The sequence below is a fragment of the Drosophila melanogaster genome, chromosome 3L, assembly GCF_000001215.4.
Source record: "Drosophila melanogaster chromosome 3L".
In the NCBI taxonomy this organism is placed as follows: domain Eukaryota; kingdom Metazoa; phylum Arthropoda; class Insecta; order Diptera; family Drosophilidae; genus Drosophila; species Drosophila melanogaster.
This window is the reverse complement of record NT_037436.4, coordinates 2964991-2981021: the sequence shown is the minus strand read 5'-3', so window position 1 is coordinate 2981021 and position 16031 is coordinate 2964991. Positions and strand designations below refer to the sequence as shown.

The window sequence follows — 16031 nt, the reverse complement described above, 5'->3', positions numbered from 1 at the left end:
AAATTCGCGAGCCAGATCAGCTGTTCGCCATTGATGATCACAGCTGATCGCCGTCATCGATAGTTACCTTACGGTATTTTTGGTATTTTTCAGTACCTGTAATGGCGCCAAAATATTTGAATATCGTATATGTTTGAAATTTACGATAAATAGATCTTTGCGGATTTTATTATTATTATGTATAACTGTACTATATTATATGGGTTAAAATTCATGTTTAATATCTTTTGTAAATTTTTTATATTTATAGCACTATAAATTGAATTTGCAATAATCAGATTCCAATCGCATGCCGGGCACGAAATTTTGAATTGTCATGATTTTATTGAATTACCATAACGACGATAATGAGAAATGAAATTACCACTCAAAATCAGCGCTGCTCTTCGCGGTCAAACATTTCGCTTTCACGGCTCGAGTTTCACATTTGGCTGACCTTATGGCTAACATTTAACATTTGAGGTCCGTGCTCGCAAAGGAAAGGGCTTGCGGATCTCCCTGAACTCCGCATAATTTCGCACTTTGCCCCGAAGGACTACGTTTCCGTATCCCTTTTCCGCATTTAATGCGCTTCGCTTTTGCACTTTCGCTGGCTTGTTAAATATTAACGCAATTTCACTTCGCCCAATTACACTGCAACCCATCCGCATCCTCATCCGCTTTCGCCGATGCCTCTTATGCAAATTTAAATGGAAAAGGGGATTCCCCTACTCACTTTACTTAATTTGAGGAATTGAGGGGCAGTGGATTTTATTCCGCAAGCGTCGACTGCAAAGTGCACAGATGAATCGATGGGAAGGAACGCTCGTGAAATTCGACAAAGTATAAAAATTTTATGCGCATTTTCATTTCTTTCTTAGCCCCGTAATTTAAGTAAACCATTTGTGTTTTTTCCGACTTACCTGGGAACAGTGACCGGTTGGAATACCCGCAGGAGCCTTTGACCCACCACGTCTGCAAGATGTCCTGACCCCTCCGAAGATCTGTTTCTTCCCCGGGAAACCCTCGTCGTCCAAGCTCCAAGCTCCTCGACCAGCAGACATCAACAGCGGGCAAACAAATAAACGCCACGCAAATGCAAACAAAACGCTGTTTATCCACGGACCAAAATCGCCAGGATGCCATTGCCAAAAAGGTGAAAGGACGCTTAAGCACTTGAGCGCCTCCGAATCGAACAAATCGATGGGTAATTGCTTTGCCATTGCCCCGCGCATTTTAAAGACCAACTGCGACTTTAAATAACTGGTGGGATAAAGGACTTCAATTGGAAAGAAAAATAAATAAATAAAATTAAATGAAATATGTTGCATACTAGCACAGATTGAATTAATGTTTTTGATATAAAATGTAAACACAAAGTTAGATTTAAAGGCGCTCTTTTGTGACATATTTTTTCCACTTTTTTCGCCGTTAATAACAAAATCTATTCAAGGACCCTTGAATGTGTTTAAAAAGCATACAATCTCGACACTCATTAACAACCAACGGTAGTATAAAATTTCAACTGTCGCCGCCAGATGCGAAAACACATAAAAAACCTCTAAAAAATCCTTTTCTTTTCTGTGCGCAGAAATCAACATTTGTTTCCAGAGTCCTTTGCCGGACAATAAAACTGTTGACCATTCTAGCACGCACAGCGTGACTGGGGATCCAGATTCGAATCCTTCCTTCCTTCCTGTCTTTCTGCACCTGAAAGGTGTGGCGAATAAGTCGCTTTCGACGGGTTGACAACTGCGTAAAAATCAGGCAAAAGCACGAGGTGACCAGATGGAAGAGTTAACTGGCAAATTCCATTTGCCCCATGATGACAATGGCAAATGGGCTTGGGTTTGGGTTTGGTCGACCTTCGGACAAACGGAGATTTGCATAGATGGCTCAGCAAAAATGCCGCATTCCAGTCGAGCAAATCATTGACATGGCCATGAAGAACGGAGATAGCTCTCAAATGGCCGCGTTGACAGCCCCAAAGAAATGGAGGCAATAACTCAGGCCTCACTGTAGGAGGTTGCACTGTAGAATGGGAATGCGATGGTCGAGGTGTTGGAGTTTATGCTACCTTTAAAATATTTAAATAGGCATAAGGATAGCCTAACCATTATTTAGTGCAATTTATATAACATGTGTTCTTTTATTTTTATTGCAATACATTCCAATAAGCACATACTAAAAGTTAATTGTGCTTACTAATTAGGATTTATTTATTATTCTGCCACACACTAGCAATGCCTTATTTTAATTTCAATTTATTGAATACTTTTCAGAGTAGTGCACATTGCAGGCGGATTAAAAAGCTAAATCAAATGTAGCCAAAATATAAGCAAAAACGACGAAGCTGGGAAACAAGGACGGCATGCTGTGGAAAGTCTGGGAAATTTGCTCTTGTTTTTCCCGAGTTGTTTCCCCGCAGGCAGGCGCGGTGGGGGGAATTCAAATTTAATTCACCAACCTGTACGTGCATGACAAATAAAGCAAGCAGATTAAGTCAAAACCCACACGCCGAAAACCGACGAAATACACAGGATTCCACCCACTTTTTGAGACCTTGAAGACATCGTAGGCTGATGAATATGTAAAAGCTTTTTGCTGCCACAGTTTGCGGCTCTTGTGTGCTATTGTGCACAAACATGTTAATTTTCATAATTGCCTGGCATGCCCCAAGAAAATAATGCAGATAATTGCTGCAATTTTAGGGACACTGAACCCGAGCCATTAATTTATGATCAGCCACGAGCCACGATGGCCAGCAGCATAATTAATATGCCACAGGAACAATCGCTGGGGAATCCTTTTCCCAGGCAGCAATGTCAAGGTTCAATGTCACCAGCAATCAATAGCTGCTGGCCACAAAGTTTATTGATATTCTTGGGTGTGGCATGCATATATACGGGGGCATTGTGGAATGCTGGGAAAATGTTTGGAAACGTGGGCATCTATAAATCTTGGTTGCCTTAATAAAGTGTGATAGTGAATATTATTAATCAGCTTGTATGAAATTGTCGAGTAGTTTTACTGCCATTTAAACAGACCTTAAAGACCCTTAGCAAAGCAATGCCAACACAATCCCAAATCGTTTAAGGAGCTACGAAAATAAAGTAATGAAGGCGAAACGCCTTCTTCAAAATCAAGGCCCAAAACACACAAAAAAAAAAATAAAAATAATGGGTATACCAATTACTAAATATGTGTAATAGCACGCATGTATGTAAATCCACGCGAAATTCCTTAACTTTTGCAAAAAGCCAAGTCTGGGATTCCGCCCACTAAACAACCGCCATTGTGATGATTTTCCTAGAAGGCCAGACAAATTGCTAGCTTCGTTTTTTTTTTCCTCTATTTTATATGCTTTTTTTGGCTTTGGCGTGGAGCAAAGCGAAATCATTTTTCACAAGAGTGAAACAACGGCTACAAGAACACATTAAATTGCTATAAAGGCAACGCCAGGTCTCAGGACTCGCCCAAAGGAAGCGCCGCCGACATGTGAACTCCTGCCTATCGTTCTCATTTTGTGCACTTGGAAAATATATGCTTTAAAAATATCCAGAAAATCGAAGGACCTTCGGCGCCAAGGATAGCCATAACAGGTCTAAAATAACATGCATCAGGATGGTTCTACATTATAGGGCTACTTGTTTTTTAAAGTGTAAGTTTCAGTCACCGATTCCCTGACCCCTGATCCCAAATTCCTGCTGATTCCTGCTCCTGGCCCTTAGGCTCCAGTCCCGCCATGACGACATGTAACTGATGTTGTTTGTTGTAAATTTAATTTTCCCTGGCTGAGTGAGCCTTGTGCTCCTCGTTAGGCCACGTCCAGAGTCCAGAGGACTTGGCCTTCATCCTGTTCTCAGCAATTGCGAGCAGATTGAATTGTTTGATTTCCCCTCGCGCAGGACGAGCAGCAGTTAGTTCGCGTGCCGGCGCACGTTTTGGCCAATTTTATGGTCGGCAATTAACAGGTCCCTAGAAGTAGGCAACACTTTTCACATGTCGTGCTGACGACCATTAATCAGGCGGAATGGGGGTTTATGGGGATTGGGAATAGCCAGGGAGCAGCAATCGTAATGGAATCGAAATGAGCGGAAATGCGCACAAATAAATCAAGTTCACATAAATTATGAAAACAGGCGCCGGACCTTCCGCTAAAAATAGCAGAAAACGGTCCACTATTTGCGTCACCGAGCAAAAAGGAAAATATTTCCACAGGCCTGCGTCATGCTGTTGTTATTTATTCGCGGTTCTTCGTTGATCACTCAAAATATTTTGAATTATTTTTGCAATATTTTCCCCCATATCCGCTCTTAATTTCGTGAAAAATGCGGACATGACGTCAGCCTTGTCCCTCTGCGAGGATTTCGTGATATCAGAGGACATGTGGGGGTAGGAATCCGTTTGTAAACGAATCCCAATGGCCGGGCACTGCAATTGCGAACATTTTTGAAGCGATTTTCATTTGCCAGAGCCGAAAATGTTCAATTGAGTGGAAGCCAAAGGCAGACGGACGGATTTACGGGAGTTCAAACAAAGTTTGATTCTTTTTGAAGGGCCATTTTCGAAAATTGTTATTGCGGCTGGTTTTTGAATGGCCCAACCATTTGTTCAAATGCGAGTTCTAATGGAATTTATATGGCTGCAAAAAGAGCATTTAGCAATCAAATGGAATTAAGTTGAATACGCAATAGAACGAAATTGCTAAAACATACGACACATTCTTCATTTGTAATTTTTAATAATGTTTATATTCCCTTGACAACCTTTAATTATTCAATAGTTTCACAATGAAAAGCTGTCATATTTTGTTTACACATATTTCAATATTTCAGTACTGTTGTCCATTAAATTACCTTACTTCCTGTGCCGAAATGGAAATATATGCAAATCAGATCTAGGCACGAACTGTGGTAAATTGGTATTTATATAAAAAAAACACTAGTGTATTCTGTGTCCATTCGATTGCAGCTTAATTTCCGCGTGGGTGGAAAATCGAAAAGAAAGACCCTGCAAATTGAAATGCAATCAAACAAAACAGTACAAAAAGGGAAGACAACCGAGTGGCTATGGCACTGAATTATGTATGCCAAGGATGGCAGGACTCTGGATCCTGTCGCAGTTGCATTTTTGCGAGGGCACGTGATTGCACTTGGCCGGTCCCATGCATTTATTTGCATATTTACCGCCGGCACAGACGCTGCTGCATTTACTCTGCATTTACTCTGCATTTACTTACTGCATTTGCATTGACTCCGAGATTGCAGGCTAGCAGCATCCACTTACACACGTCGGAATGCCGGATCTTTTGGCCGCGCACAGAATGCAAATTGCTTCGCCTCGGCAGTTGTCAACTCAACTCGCTCAGGACTATGTATGTATATAGACACAGGTTTACCCTTAAGACAGCAATCAATCCGGTTAAACGGAATGCTGGGCAATAAGTTCAACAGTGTTTAGTGCAGTCAAGCGTGTGCAGAACAGTGATTTGAATTCCAGACAGTATTGTGTTCTACAGGTGTAAAAAAAATTAGCATCCAACAAGGCCTTGTTTGCTTTATTTAATAAATTTGCTTTGCTTAAGCTTATTTTTCGTTTTAAAAACAATTTCAGAATTAAAGCTTAAAAGTGACGATCTGCTAAAATTGTGACTGATGCATGGCACAGAATAGCAACCGCTACTTAAAGGCAACTTTTTGGCCATTGCAGCCTTCATTTTGAGGCAACATGAAAATGCTTTTTGGCATCAAAGTGGCAGCGAAGGTCACTTTTTGCTAGCATTCTAGTGTTATTCAACTAAAACATTCTATATTAAAAGCTTGGCATATTTTAGGTTGTAAAATTTTTTTAATACGTTTTTGGACATTCCAGCGTTAGATTGTAAATCATAAACTGCTTATAAAAAAGGGACGATTCAATTTGTAAACAGCGAACATACGATTATCCCCTAAAAGCTTTCGTATTCAAACTTCTTTAAATTATATTCTCAAAATTCAGAACGCCCTTCTCTGCGTAAACACAAGTTATAGAAGGGGGCGTGGCATATCGCATAAAGTGGCAAGTGTTTTTGTGTGCGTCTGCCATGGAGATGGCAAAAGTATTTGCATTACCTTCTTGTTGCCACCGAGTTAAGAACAACAATTGACTGTTGCTGCCGCTGTCCTTATCCTTATTGTAGTTGCCATTTTGCTCTTCATTTGCACTGCAAATGCGCGAGGAGGAAAAGCGGAAAAGTCGGCGGAGGCGGGAAAACGGGAGTTGCAGAGGGCGGCAGCCAAAGAAGGAATGGCGAAGGAGATGGATCCTGCAGCTTAGCGTTAATTCCCATGGAACTCAAACGAATGTGCGGAGTGGCACGCAGACACAGACACAGTTACGCACACACATACACACACACACACTTGCTTAAGGATGCCCATATACACGCATAACCAAGGAGCATCAAGTGCCATTTCGCATGACTAACTTGAGCGAAATTAAAAAAGAAATTGCAAGAAAACTCGCGAACCACACCAGCGACTGAATAAAATGAAATGCTGCCCGCGGAGGAGTCAGAAAAAAAAAGAATGGAAAATCGTGAAAACTGCAAAGGAAAAAGAAAAGCGCCAAAGTGGCGCCTGCAGCTTAAAGTGCAGCAAATTAAATTTCTCCCCGGAAAAGTTGAAGCCACACTTTCCACAGCCGCCCATGGAAAGTGCCTACAGCCGCAAAACTGTCTGCTCAATTGAAGCGAACACGTAGAATGAAAAAATGCTTAATAAAAAAATTAACTTTTTTATGTACAAATCCTAAAAATCAAAAAATCTATTGTTGACATTAAAACAGAAGTTTCTAGTTAATAAGCACATAATAATAAAACCAAGTTTATATTTTAGCAAAAAGTACAACAATATATTGTAGTTAATTAGAATTCCAATACTTCTGATGTAGTTAATAAAGTCTCAAAACGCAGTTGGTCATTGCAATCTTTATTTGGTTTCCTTTAAGCGAGCGTACATTCCAGATCTATTCCTGATTTATATCTGATCTTAGTGTGGTCTACAGGCAGATCTCTTGTGACAGCCAAGTGCTGACACTAGCAAATTCTGCAATATGTATGTATGAAGTTCATACTCGATAACCAATGGGAGTCGAGTGCGACCCCTAAAGGCGTACATGCTGAATTCGCATATTTAGTATTAGGGTGTATCTAAAGATCTACTAGGGTGACCCTAAGGAATTAGGGTGGTCCTAAGTTTACTTATTAGTCGACTTATTATTATGATTCATATTATAATTATTATTAATATTATTATTATTATTGTTATTATTATTGTTATTATGTTCGTATATACTACATCTCCCTCCTTTTGAAAAATAACGTAATAACATGAAGTTATTTTCAAGTATATAATAATTTTTTTTTTTTTTTTTTTAAATGTACATTAATATTTGAAATGAATGATTAAAGAGATATTAAAAAAATATATATATTTTCATTATATTTTGCAAAGTAAAAGTTTTGTATTATAATGTTTTTATTGGTTTTTATTTTATTTGTGGTTTTTTATTTGTGGTTTTTTATTTGTGGTTGGCCAACCAAACAAAATGTATTATGAATTAAAAATTTTTAACCTATCTTTATGGACTATCTGTTTTTTATTTTTATTTCCTATAATTGTAATGTTGTCATTATCTCCTATTTCTGAAACTAAATATGGTCCTAAATAATTATTGTCAAGTTTATGACCCGTTTCGTTTTTAAGTAATATCTTATCTCCTATCTTTAATTCAAAGTTACTAATATTTCTATCATATTTTATCTTTCTATCGGCTTTTGCCTTGTCTAACATATTTTTAGCTCTTCTATATGCTATTTCTAATCGTAGCTTAACTTCTTTTGAATAGTCATCCATGTTGTAAATAGGATCTATTCTGTCTATCCTGTTAAAATCTATGAACTGTCTTGGTAATCTTCCAAATACTAATTCATATGGACAATATTCATGAACTACCGATGGTGTTGTGTTGAAACAATAAGTAAAATATTGTATCCATATATCCCAATCGGTTTTGTCAACAGATATATATGAGCGAACATACTCGTTGAAAGTTCTGTGACTTCGTTCTATTGTTCCTAATGTCTGGTGATGGTGTGCTGTTGAAGTAATGTTTTTTATCTTCATATATTTGCATAGGTCGTCTATAATTTGGTTTTTATATTCCGTTCCCATGTCCGTTATGATTGTTTTCATTGGACCGTACTTTAGAATAAAATTTTCGAATATAGCCTTAGCAACTGATTTTGCACTTTTATTTGGAATTGGTACCGTTACCAAATATTTTGTTAAATCGCAAATGATAGTAACAGCATACTCATTTCCGTTTTCTGATCTTGGCAGTGGACCAATGGTATCTATCAAAACTTTATCAAATGCTGTTGCTGGCGTTTCTGTTATTGTCAACGGTGTTTTAGTATGTTTTGTAGTCTTGGCTTGTTGACATTTTAAACATGTTTTAACATATTTACTTATTGCCTTTGTCATTTGTGGCCAATAATAATAGTTTTTTATTTTCCTCAGGGTTCTAGAAATTCCTGAATGGCCTCCTTCTGATGGATCATCATGATATTTAGACAGTATTGCTTTTATTTGAACCTTATCATTTTTATCTATCTTAGTCACCTTGTTTAATAGCGCTATTTTTAAATTTTTTAGTATTTTATTGCCCTTTTCTTTAAAATTCTTTATAGTGACAAATTCGAAGATTTGTTCACTTGGTGACAATTGTGTTTGAATGATGCTATTTATTCTTGCTTCTTCATTAAGCCTTTGAAAGAATTGATCTAAATCGATTATTTCATTAGAATAAAAATTAGTCATATCAAAACGTGTTATAATTTGTTTTCCTCTTTTCAACAAACACTTATGCTTGTCTATTTTGAGTATAACATATTTTTTGGCATCAATGTTATTGATTACCTGATAGATATTGGGCATTTTTATATTTTCTTTCTCATTTGGTTCATGCAATTTTTCACCTGCGCAGGTATTTTTCTGTCTTGTTGTTGATCTTGTTGTTACCTTTAGTATCTGTCTATTTATTGCTTTAAGTTCTCCGATTGTTATTCGGGACAATGCGTCTGCGACATGATTATCTTTCCCCTTGAGATATTCTACTGTGAATTCAAACTCCTCCAAGTCTAGTCTCATTCTGGTTAATTTTGAACTGGGGTTTCTCATTGAAAAAAGATATGATAGTGGCCTATGGTCACTTTGTACTAAGAAATGTCTACCATATACGTATGGTCTGAAGTGATTTATTGCCCAGTGAATAGCTGCTAGCTCCTGCTCTGTAGTGGACTTATTACTTTCGCCTTTTGTAAAGCTTCTTGAAGCGTATGCCACTGGTAGCTGTTGACCGTTATGGTCTTGAGATAGTACCGCTCCACATGCTTGTTTACTAGCATCTGTGGTTATGCAAAATTGTTTGCTGAAATCTGGGTACTGAAGGAGTGTTGGTTTCATTAATTCCCTTTTGAGATATTCGAATGCATCATTGCATTCGCTTGTCCATTCAAATGGAACATTCTTTTTACAAAGCCTCGTTAAGTGGCGTGATTTCTCAGAAAAGTTCTTAATAAATCTTCTGTAATAATTGCAAAATGCCACGAAGCGTCTAGCTTCGTCTGCGTTTACTGGTTTGGGGTAGTTCTTTATTACCTCATATTTAGAGTCATCTGGCAATATACCTTTGTCAGTACACTTGTGACCTAAATAAGTAACCTCTTTCATAAAGAAAGTGCATTTTTCTGGATGTAATTTTAAATTATGTTGCTTACATAATTTGAAAACGTCGGTTAGATTTTTAAGCATGTGCTTTTCAGAACAGCCTATGACTACTAAATCATCCATATACAGAAATGCTTGCGAAGGCGTTAAACCTGAAAATGCAAGGGTCATCATTCTTTGGAAAGAATTTGGGGCTATTTTTAAACCAAATGGTAATCGCGTGTAGCGGTATGCTCCCGTTGAAGTTGAGAATGATGTTATATTTCTTGACCTTTCGTCTAATTCTATTTGATGGAATCCTGACATCAGGTCTAGGCACGAGAAATATTTTGCTCGGCCTAATTGATCAAGAATATCTTCTATTCTTGGAAGTGGGAATTTATCTGCTAGCAGTTTCTTGTTTATTTGGCGATAATCGACTACTAATCGCCATCTCTTTTCCTCCGAGTTAGGCAGTGATTTCTTGGGTACCAAGAGAAGAGGGCTATTATATTCTGAAATAGATGGTTCGACAATGCCATCTTTTATTAATTTGTCAACTTGCCTTTGAATTTCTGGTTTTTGACTTTCTGGCATTCTATAGTTTTTGATATAGACTGGAGTTTTGTCATTTAATCTCAATTTTTGCTTGTAAAAATTATTAGCTGATATGGTTTCTGTTTCAAGACCAAAAATATCGCTATATTCGGTGCATAATTTTGTTAAATCGCTTTTGAATAACGATGGAAATTTAAGAAGTTTTAATACTTCTGAAGTTCTTTGTGCACTATTTTCTATATTTGCGTTGTATACATCATAATCATCCAATGATTCGCTTTTTATATTTGCGCTACTAACTATAGCGTCTATTTCAGTTGTATTAATAATTCGAATCAAGACGTTCTGAGTGTTTACGAGTGCACTTGCGATTATTATGCCAGGTTGTAATTCCTGGTTGGGGATGAGGACATGTGTGTCAGTAGATGTTAGTTGAATCTTTCGAATCACTTCTGATCTAGCTGGCAAAATTATTTCATTATCTAGTGAATGTATAATAGGAATGTTTATGTTCCTGAAATTTTTGGGCCTCAAAGTGAACCAATCTTCTTGGTCGTGGAATTCCAAAATACAATTGTATTTCTTAATGAAATCCAAGCCAATTATACCATCCCCTGGTATAGGAAAATTGTTAGGTACGATATGGAATTCATATGGTATTGCTGCATTAGCAATACACATTTCTAAATGTAGTGTACCTAGAGACTGAATTGTCCCTTGCCCTATTCCTGATATATTTGTTGTATTTTTTGGATTTAAATCGTTAAGATTATTGTTTCTGCATTTAAGCAGGGAAATTTCTGCACCTGTATCTATTAAAAGAGTTACCCATGAATTGGTACTCATATTCTTCAATCGTATAAAAATGCTTAAATTGAGATTAATTTTGTATAATTTTATTGTAGATTGTCGCTCAAGGGGGTATGTTCGTTTTCCGATTGTATGTTTCGGACATTGTGGGCATGACTTGTTTTATAGTTATGGTTTTGGTTACCTCTTGAGTAACCTCCACCTCTATTATAATTTTGGTTACCACCTCGTCCTCTGTTTCCACCATGGTAACCACCTCTGCCTCTATAGTTGTTATTGTAGGAGTTATAATTTCCTCGGCCATTACCTCTGTTTTGGTAATTTCCTCGGTAATTATTACCTCGATAGTGTCCTCTATTATTATAGAATAATACACTATTTGAATTGCCGGTCATTTCTGTACTGCAGTGTATGTATTTTTCAATCACGCTATTCATCGTGTTGAAATTTCCAGCTTCCAATATGGTTTTGAGCTTATCGTGCCCACAGTTCTTGGTCATTGCAGATATGGCTTCCTTTGTAGCGAATTTGTCTGCATTGTTGGAATCTAAACCATCATCTATATAGGCTGCTTCGAGCAACCCACGTAGGTTTTCTATCTCCGTGGTATATTGCGCTGCAGTTTTGCCGCGCTGTTGTGTACTAAGCATTTTTGCTTTGATGACATCGGGCGATTCGCCTTTAACTGATGCTTTTAATAGATTTATTATACCGATAATGGTCTTTTCATTTTCAACTTTGTGTGATAATGGACCAAGTATCTTTGTCTTGATTACCTCAACCGCTAGCATCTCCTGATCTCCTTTTGTCAGATCTATTAGCCGGAGAGCCGTGAGGAATCTATTCAAGTTTAACTTTTTGCCGTCAAACTCAGGTATTGTGGACGAAATTTGTCGCACATATTCCCTTGCTGTTGCGGCAGAGTCTGTCATTTTGTCCGTTTCCTGTATTCTTATTCCTGTATTTGAATCTGAAAGTTCTTCTTCAAGTAATTCGGGTAATGTTATTACCGCTGGAATTGCAAGATCGTGGAGATCCTCTTCTTTTATTTCTATTTCTGATTCTCCTACACTTTCGATATCCTCACCGATCTCAGCCACTATAGGTGTGCTTAAAATCGTTGGGATTGTAATATTTAAGTTGTGTCTGTACTTGACGTTTAACAAGTTCTCACGGAACCTGTTTAGAAATTTTACTGCTTGTGATAAATGATTTTTTGTTAATCTTTTCCTTTCTCTGTAAATTAATTGGCGTGCTCCATTAAAGCATCTTACCAATATCTGCGCATGCTTGTTGAGAGTGTCTTGTTGCACTTCTCTATTTGGTGTCATGCATTTATAAGACTTGTCAAAAGTTGTTTTAATTTCTTTAAGCTCGTTTTGTATTTCTTGCCAGTCCATTTAAAGAATACTATGGATTTATCTATGCAATCGAACTTTATAAATTTTGGCCTCTTTCAAATAGGTTTCTTCAATAATCTTTTTTTTTTTTTTTCATTCTAGTTTTCTGATATTAAAAATAAAAATTTTAGATCATCTTAATTCAAAATACATTTTGGATGTTTTTTTTTTTTTTTTTTTTTTTTTTTTTAAATTTTATCCAAACTATTCTCTGCTTTGCCTATATAACGCCTCTTTATTATCTTGTTATGCTTAACATATAGCGTTAATATAAACTGAGCGACTGTTACGATCGTCATGATCAAAAGGAGTAACCACAGTGACTGAATGTCATCTGTATGGTCGACTATTTTTAAGTTATTGACCACATTGGCCGTATTATCTTTTGTCTGACTATCGTCAGATCCAAACCAACCCATTTTTGTATATTTTTATTTTTTTTTTTTTGTTTTATTTTTGGGTTTTTGGTTTATTTTACTTTAAAAATATGTTGTTTTGATTTTTTTTTTTTTGTTCAATATAGTTACATTTTCCTACCTAGTTGGTGTATGGCTTTACGGGCCATTCTTCTCATCGGGCAGAAAAAGTTCCGCTCAATGTTACAATATTTTGTGTAATATTAATATGCAGCGCAGTGCATCGAGGGTGGTGTGCCACGCAGGGCAACAAAAAAAAAATATTTTATTTTTCAGCTCCTATTTGCTTCACTCTGACCCTCCTTGCGTCAGCTGGACGTCGCCGGGGTTGGCACGCTGACACTCCCTCGATGACGTAATGAGCGGGCTGCTCACCACGTTGATGATGATTTCCTCATTTAGGGGTTATGTGGTGGAGCTGCAATGTCTGCACGTATGTTCACAATGCGGTGTGAACAGTGGTCCCTCGCAGTCGTTCGGGCATCTTTTCTTGAAAACAGGCAGGCTTTTCGGATTGGGAGTTGGAGTTTTGTTAATTGTTAATGATTTTATTTGATTTTCTGAGTGAGCGCGTGTGGTGGGGATTTTTTTCTTGAGATATTCGACACAGTGGTCTAGCTCAGCTTGTAGTTTTTGAGCTTTCGACCATTGGGGTGGTGGAGTGTTCGTATATAATAGCCACTTTATGTGCGCTATTCTCTTTTTTATATTATGTCGAACTCCGCCCCTGTTTTTTCCCATCACACTGACACTCTACTCACTCAGATCGCTTTTTTCTTCATAATTGCCGCCGTCTTGGTGGATGAGCATCGAAGTTGAAAATTATCACAAGCGGTTTCCTTTAGCTTCTGCTACAACTTATAACGATCCTTTGTCACGGTCGCCATGTAGTTAATTAGAATTCCAATACTTCTGATGTAGTTAATAAAGTCTCAAAACGCAGTTGGTCATTGCAATCTTTATTTGGTTTCCTTTAAGCGAGCGTACATTCCAGATCTATTCCTGATTTATATCTGATCTTAGTGTGGTCTACAGGCAGATCTCTTGTGACAGCCAAGTGCTGACACTAGCAAATTCTGCAATATGTATGTATGAAGTTCATACTCGATAACCAATGGGAGTCGAGTGCGACCCCTAAAGGCGTACATGCTGAATTCGCATATTTAGTATTAGGGTGTATCTAAAGATCTACTAGGGTGACCCTAAGGAATTAGGGTGGTCCTAAGTTTACTTATTAGTCGACTTATTATTATGATTCATATTATAATTATTATTAATATTATTATTATTATTGTTATTATTATTGTTATTATGTTCGTATATACTACAATATCATATTTTATATAAATTATTTAATTACATTTTTTTTAAGTTTATCTTAAAGTTTTCCCAAGTGTTTTTCCTCTACATAGGTCAACAGGGTGTACATAGCCTTGGTGCAAAGGACATTGTTTCGCAACTGAGGGACACTTCCCGTTGTAGGCCTTCGAAAGTGGCCGGCTTCACACCTTTCACGTTGCAAATAAAAGGCGATGCAATTTTCATGGAAATCCTGCTACGTCTGCGGGCCAAAAGTTGGTGCAACCAACCTAATTTGGCCTTTGTGTGCTCAGATCTTGAACGGTTTGGCATTTCTTTTGTCCGTGCACCGCCGTTTACTCAATTTCATTTAGCCAAAATGGTTTTGGTGTGCCTGGGGAAATTCAAATATGCACTTTTTGTTTTGTTGGAAACTGAAATTGGTTTAAAAAAGATACGTAAATGCTACAACTCAATCAATTCCGGAAAAACCTTCAAAACGGGAAAAAGTCACATGTAAAAACAGCAACTAGCTCTACAGCCAATACTTCTCTGTTAATAAACGGAATTTTTTTTCTGCGCAGAATTTTAACCGATTTAGATGAGAAAAATGACAACTTCGTTGGCCAAATTACATTCCAGACAAACTATATTGATTGCCTCTAAGGCTATTGCAGATTGCATCATGTAAGTCATTTAAAGGCTTATCTTATTTAGTTTGTTTTTCGTAGAATTCTGTTAACTTTTATGGTGCACTTTTGGCATAGCACACAATTGACTAATGTTCCTGAAACTGGCCAATGAAGACCTAAAGTCGACATATATTTCCCCAACACGTGCTCACCCGCCTCCACATTCAGCCGTTTGGGTCCTTTTCGAGTGGTGGGATCAAAGGCAGCTCCTGCATACATATACATATGTATTAACTCCATTATGGCCAAGACAATCCAGCTAATGGAGCCAAAACAGAGCCAGGGAATAAGGGTTCTTCCTCTTGGTCCTTGGCTTGGGATGCCTCCTCGCACATTTCCTCCGCTTTCTAATGCGACACCCAATCGGATTTGTCAGCAATGTCCGGGCAGATGGTCGTAGATGAATTCTGTTTGTCCCACTGATTACGCATCAAGTGCCATGGGGAAAAGGAGCAGACTGGGCATAAGCAAATTGTGGACAAATGGTGAAAAAAGTCGAGCTGGGCACTCTGAATTCCTATGGGACAAACAGTAAACATGAATATTGTTTGCCATTCTTGGCGTTGGTCAATATGTAGACAGGATACTTCGAGCTACGTGGGCAAAGACGAATGAATTTTTACCTAAAATACATCCATATGCAGTATGGGTCGACAGCAGTTGGCGGAAGTAAATATAACTGATTTATTTTTGGATACTTCTGCCGCCTGAACAATGGAATTTTTCTTTGACATTCAAGCTGGGAAATGTAATGGAAGTTGTGCAAACATACCTTCCCATTTACTTATTGCTTTTTTTATATGTATATTTTCTAGTCTATTTGTTAACCTCATTTTCTTTGAATCAAGTAATTACGCTGCACGTTGCATATTTTCGCACTTAATTTCGCCAACAAGCAAACGCAGCGAAGTGTTAATGAAAATATTTCGCTATTCGCATTCAACAAGAGTCTCGTTTACAGCAAGTGCTGCAGTTCCTGCGGAGTCCTTAATATACGTTGCATTGCGCATACGCTCCGTGGCTCCTTGCGGCAGACAGACTGACAAGCGGAGCATACGCAAACTCGCTCGTTTGTGTGCTAGACAAACAAATGTACAGCTTTACAGGAAGGGTATTTAAGGCTGA

The 16031-nt window shown here is 37.8% G+C and overlaps 1 long non-coding RNA gene across 1 annotated transcript, besides 1 other annotated feature; it reads left to right on the top strand.

Moving 5' to 3' along the window:
* The first annotated feature begins 4818 nt into the window (after positions 1–4818).
* Positions 4819–5504, top strand: lncRNA:CR44530 (long non-coding RNA:CR44530). Its single transcript, NR_124766.1, has 2 exons — positions 4819–4895; positions 4954–5504. It is a non-coding gene; the product is annotated as a long non-coding RNA:CR44530 (long non-coding RNA).
* Positions 5505–6877: 1373 nt separating this feature from the next.
* Positions 6878–14244: a mobile genetic element.
* Positions 14245–16031: the final 1787 nt, after the last annotated feature.